Source organism: Alosa alosa, chromosome 14 (genome assembly GCF_017589495.1).
Source record: "Alosa alosa isolate M-15738 ecotype Scorff River chromosome 14, AALO_Geno_1.1, whole genome shotgun sequence".
NCBI classification, from domain to species: Eukaryota; Metazoa; Chordata; class Actinopteri; order Clupeiformes; family Clupeidae; genus Alosa; species Alosa alosa.
In genome coordinates this window covers 26,536,540-26,542,340 of record NC_063202.1, presented here as the reverse complement: position 1 = coordinate 26,542,340, position 5,801 = coordinate 26,536,540, and the positions used below count along the sequence as shown (strand labels likewise).

The 5,801-nt window shown below is 37.5% G+C and overlaps 1 long non-coding RNA gene across 2 annotated transcripts; it reads left to right on the top strand.

Annotated features, from left to right (window-relative positions):
* Nucleotides 1-3,429: 3,429 nt before the first annotated feature.
* LOC125307044 lies at nt 3,430-5,339 on the top strand. Of its 2 annotated transcripts, none has more exons than XR_007195642.1 (5): nt 3,430-3,656; nt 4,236-4,335; nt 4,581-4,656; nt 4,774-4,902; nt 5,272-5,339. It is a non-coding gene; the product is annotated as an uncharacterized LOC125307044 (long non-coding RNA). The 2 variants fall into 2 exon arrangements; XR_007195641.1 differs by lacking the exon at nt 3,430-3,656 and adding an exon at nt 4,002-4,102.
* Nucleotides 5,340-5,801: the final 462 nt, after the last annotated feature.

The following is a 5,801-nucleotide window of genomic DNA, read 5'->3' as shown; positions in this document are numbered from 1 at the left end:
TTACACCCATTTCTGAGGCTCAATGTATCTCCACACTTCATTGGTAGACTTCCGAGGGCCCTGACATTTAAAACGAGACATTGAGAACTTTGAAAAAGCACTGGTAGTTTACTTACAAGGCGATTTATACAGACAGTATCTTCCGCGAGAGTTTAGCGTTTGCAGCCATCTTGAATTTAGTCCGCGATAAATTAGAAAGCAGCGAGTAAGAATGAACAGGTATGATAAGGGATCAGATTCCAAAAGTAATTCAGTGGAAATGCATGGATTCCAGTTTCTTCCAGTAGCAGCAACTGGAATCCATGCATTTCCACGGAATTATTTTTGGAATCTGATCCCTTATCATACCTGTTCATTCTTACTGCTGTTCTAATTTATCGTGACTAAATTCAAGATGGCTGCAAACGCTAAACTTCGTGGAAGATACTGTCTGTATAAATCGCCTTGTAAGTAAACTACCAGTGCTTTTTCAAAGTTCTCAATGTCTCGCTTTAAAATGTCAGGGCCCCTCGAAGTCTACCAATGAAGTGTGGAGATACATTGAGCCTCGTAAATGGGTGTAAACAGTGATTTATTTGCATGGCTAGCCTGATGCCAAGCACCACTATTGAAAAAAAGCTGTTGGTAGCATTGTCGACTAACTAGCCAGATTTTGAGTGCAGGGGACAAGCCGAGATGGGCTATGAGACATATGTTCACACTGGTATCATGTTTCAATACACTTTAGGTCAATATCACACCGGAATTCTCCTTTAACCAAGGTCCCTCCAGGGGCATGAATCTGTTTAATATGAGCACACCGAGTAATTATCATAAGTGCATTATACTGCCTATTAAAACTCACCTGTCCTAATATTGCAATTCATCATAGTTAATTAAAACCACACCTAACAAGCAGCTGCTTCTGCTCCCTGTGAAATTCTGATTTACTGTCTTAGTGTGAGAGGTGGTTTAACTAAAGAATGGTGGATCCTCACACTGGCCTCTTTCAAAATGGGGGTTGAAGAGTGGGTATTGAAGATTGAATATTCAGTCCATGTGTTTTTGTTTTTTTTCAAAAGAGGATGTCATGTGTCACATCAGTGTGGATGAAATAGGGGCATGCTGGGTTTGGGCGCAATTCACAGGAAGGGTGCTACACAGGGCATTGTGTTTAGCTGTTTCATGTACTGTGACAAATCCGTCAGAGGTGGGGAGATCTCACAATGTGTATCTGCCTGGAGCAAGGATGTTCATTAAACAAATGAACAAAGACTCAGTGTTCAATTTCACCAAATGGTTATCTGGTCGGTACAAATTCAGATGTAGGTTTAGTGTACAACTGATAGATGGTGGTGTCTATTGCCTCCTCCTCATCCTCTAAGATATCATGCAGCACAGCTCAAGATCCGCATGACTTATGATCCCCAGTATATAACATTTATCATTAAAAGTTATACCCTTCCTATGAGTTTATGTTTTGCCTCAGCGTGCTCTGAGGAGCCACTGAAGCCTATGTCCCGTGCTCATGAATCATCTACTCTGCCACCCTCTACAGACAGGTTTATGATGTCTCCTTGTAGGCAAGGGTTAAACAATGTGTCATTCCGTTTAGTGGCCCTGTGCAGGTAATTCCTACCACCGTAATTCATTTGAAAAAGTGACATTGAAGAGTCAAGATATCAGGTATACCACACACACACACACACACCTTTCCCCCAGATGTCTGATGACCCAGCATCTAAAAGGAAGAACCAGTGGCACCTGCAAAACTGAGTGATAAATTAAATGTTTTTCTTGAAGATTTCATTCAAGAAAAGCAAAGAAATGATCACACAGTGTAAATGGAAAATTCCAGATGGAAGGCACATGAATCAATGAATTTCCTTTTAATTAGAGCTGTCTCTGTGTTCAGTTCAGGAGCAGTGAATACTGTATGTTTTCTGTCTTTTTTACTTCATGTTATTAAACCCATTTCATGTTTCAGATGAGGTTTTAGAATAGAAGTATTCTGTCATGTCTGTAGTTATGCATTATTGTGTTTGCCTTGTTGAATTGACAGAATGCAATAATCTGCAGTCCAAACATCAGCTTCAATGGCAAATACATACCAATATCAAACATCTCTCACAAACACACACCCAGTAATAAAGCACAGGTCAACTAACATCACTGACTATTGTGACAACTAATTGATCTATAATTAACTGACTCTTAAAGAAAGAGAAAAATACTGGTTGCTGATTGCATCATAGTAAGGCAGATTTTAAATTGTTCTTAATTAAGGCCAATCCTGTAATCCATTAGCAGCACACACATTCTGGAGTAAAAGATGTCCTAATTGCCAAAATAAGGAGTGGAATTTTCCATGAAGCTTGCCTCAGATACTGTGTGTTAAAAATGACAATCAGAAAACACTGGGTGAAAAGGCTCTGAATCAGGGGATATTCTGACCGGATATTTTTTATGACATGCAGCATATCAGGAGCATCTTTGATCATATCCTGAGTTTTTAAGAATCAGTGAAAATATAGATTTATTTTGACTCCTGATATGCCAATGAGATATCAGGGGTATGCATACCCAAATCACAAGTCACACACACCATTTCTGGATATCTTTGGGTAGGTCTCCACCCTTGATAGGCTTAGGCTATCATATTAGATAGCCTAGGCCCAAGATCTGCCTAATTAAGTCACGCATGCCCTACGCCCAAAACGTACCATAAAACATCACTGATAGGCTATTTGCCGTTTGATTTCTATCTAATTTCGGGACATTTTAAAAATAGACTATTTACAGTGTAAAGACTACCTTTTTCAGGTCAAGGCTAGCCTACTTACCTAATTATTTTGGTTATGGTTCAATTTCAATATCTTTGAGATTTTATAGTTGCTATAGTCTGTAGGTCTAGCCTACTTTTTATGTATAATATGCATTAGATCTGTTGGAGGAATAAAGTCCACATTTTAAATTATCTGCTTTCCCCTTGTCCCCAATGCTGTCTGCCAAAACGAATTCGGTTCAGCTGGAGTTGCCACATAACAACAATACAAAGTTAAATTTAACAGTAGCCTAAACAATTTGAAGTAGGCCTACATTAAGAAGAATAGCAATAATAAACAACAATTCAATCAATAGCCTATATTGAAAATAAATACATACTATATGCTACAAACCATAACACATAAGAAAGGCTTATTAAACTTGTTAAAGTTGAGCATCTATAATTTCATACTATTTTAACATTACAAGCTTCCTTGTGGGCCAACGTAACAATGGATCAATCATGTTGTAACTTGTCTATAAAACGTGGGTGACTGATAAACCAATGTTGATTTAATTAAGGAACAAGGCTTCAAATGAAATTGACGTCAAACTATATGAGAACCAATAATGTTAATAATCAGAATAGTAGTAATAGCCCACTTGGGTACTATGTTTTGACACTTCTACAAAATCAGTTTGGTAGTCATTTTAATGTAACTAAAATATGCAGGCCTAATAATTTCCACGATTTCTTATGTTTTGCCTCTCGATAAGCGCATGCGCACACACAGCATACCCATCCCCCACCCCTGGCTGACTTTTCAACGAACTCCTTCAACCGTCACTTTTCTGTCATGCATCTGCAATTGACTGCAAGCTGTACAAACTCTGCCGTCATCATATCCAAGGTAAGAACTACAGTACTTTTGTATGCCAATTGAAAACTGGAATTAATTAGGAAAATACTGTTTTTAGCATTAATGTTAACCAAAACCGTTTGTTAACCATCATGTTAGAATCAGCTAACGTTTGCTAGCTTGCGAGCTAACATCGCCAACGTTAGCTCGCACGCTAGCTGTTAATGTTAACTTTTCCAATAACTAACTTTACCATCGTGTGGAATATCTGGAATGGTAGTAATATCATATTCAACAATAAGTCTGTCTGAGATTTCGTTATGGATGTAAAGTTTTAGTTTGAATGAAATGGCCAAGGCTATCAGGCACGAGTAGGTTAGCTAACCTAGCTATAGCTTCTAAGTATTAGATGCCCTGAGTGCATTCTGGAATATTCCAAATGTGTGCCACTTCCATACAAAAGAAGTTTCAATCCCGCAAGAGAGTTCACTCACCAGGTAGAGACAGACAGACAGTCACACACACATAGAATAGCAAATAACATTATAATGTGTGTGCATGTATTTGTGTCTGTTGCTGTGTTTAGTTTCTCCCCTTTTTTCATGTGTCTGTTTGTTGTTATGACTGTAGTGGGCTCCATCAACAGACCAGGGCAAAGTCGGTCTGTCCTGCTACTACTACATGCTATTTGACTATGTCTGGAAGCCATGGCTGCTGCCCTTAACATGCTGTAAGTGTTTGTGTGTTTTGAATGAGGGCTATGTCACTGTGCACACTCTAATTTGTTTGACAAATGTGCAATGTAATGCATTAATACAGGAACTAATCATCATTATTGTCGTTTTTAATAATAGTCTTGAATTTTGAAGTTTAGCCATGTTTACCATTATGTTGGTGGTAATGTAAATAATGTGTTGAATATATGCCAAACTGAGCATAATCATAATTTAGTTAAATCTTATTTTCTATTTACAGAAACTGAAACCCTCACAAATAAACTGATATCAATAATTAACATTGATGGTGATGGTGGCAAGGGTGCCTTCATAAGGTAATTATCATTTTTGTTTGAACACCTGATTGACTTACCAACTTATTTTTTAATGTTTGATTTTTATCTTAATCAACAATAACATAATGTATAGCAATTGCTGTTTTATTTTTTTAGATGCCATCCAGCAAGTCCCAGCCTGGAGCCAGAGGCTGGCACTGCACGTTGGGGGAGGATCTATGTTAGGCATCAGAAAGGTGGTTTAAGCAAGAAGGAAAGAGCTTCTGCAGACAGTGTTGCAATTAGGTATGATACTTTTGGAAATTGATCTTAATGCCTTAATTAAAAAAATTAGGAAAAATCCAACCTTTAAGGACAGCAATTTTCTTTGTGAATGAATAATGTATCGTAAATAAATAAGTGTTCCTTAAAGGTTGGATTTTCTCTTTTTTTTTTATTAAGGCATTAAGATCAGATGATTTTTAAATGTATGTGTATGCTAAGGTTATGTAAACTTATGAGCACAACTGTAATACATATCTCCATTACTTCTAACTATTGGACCTGACGTCTAGGCTGCTATTGTGGGTTTGCTTTTATTTGTCACACAAGCTGAGTTAATTATATTCACGGACAGGGTCAATTGTAACATATACTTTCTTTCTCTTTTTACAGACACCTGACTTTTACTGCCAAAGGGACCATCAGAGCACCTCTCCCTACCATCTATACCAGAAGAGTAATGGACAAGGGCCCAAAATGTTTTAAAGGCGTTGCACTTCCAGACCATGGACTGTTTAAACCACTGTGGTCAAACAGAAGTCTCTGTTCTCACTCGAGGCAGGTCATTGAGAGGGGGCGAGTGTCACTGCGTAAGCCCCCTACTGCAGGCGAGAAAGCCATGTTGATTTGAATATTGATTGATAAATACAATAAAGGCCATGTAACATGTGTCGTACAGTATATGAATTTTCATGGTAAAGTAAAATAAGTCATTGGGATTTAGCAGGTGTAAGTAAATAATGTAATTAAGTGTATGCAAAATTAATGTGAAATATTATTTAAGTTAAAGATGCACAATAAGCTCAGTGATGGTTATGTACTATCTCACATTTAAAACCATTACATAAATCACCATATATAAATCACATGATTAATTTTAAAAATAAAGGCATGAAGCCTATCGAAAAGCAAATAAAGGCATA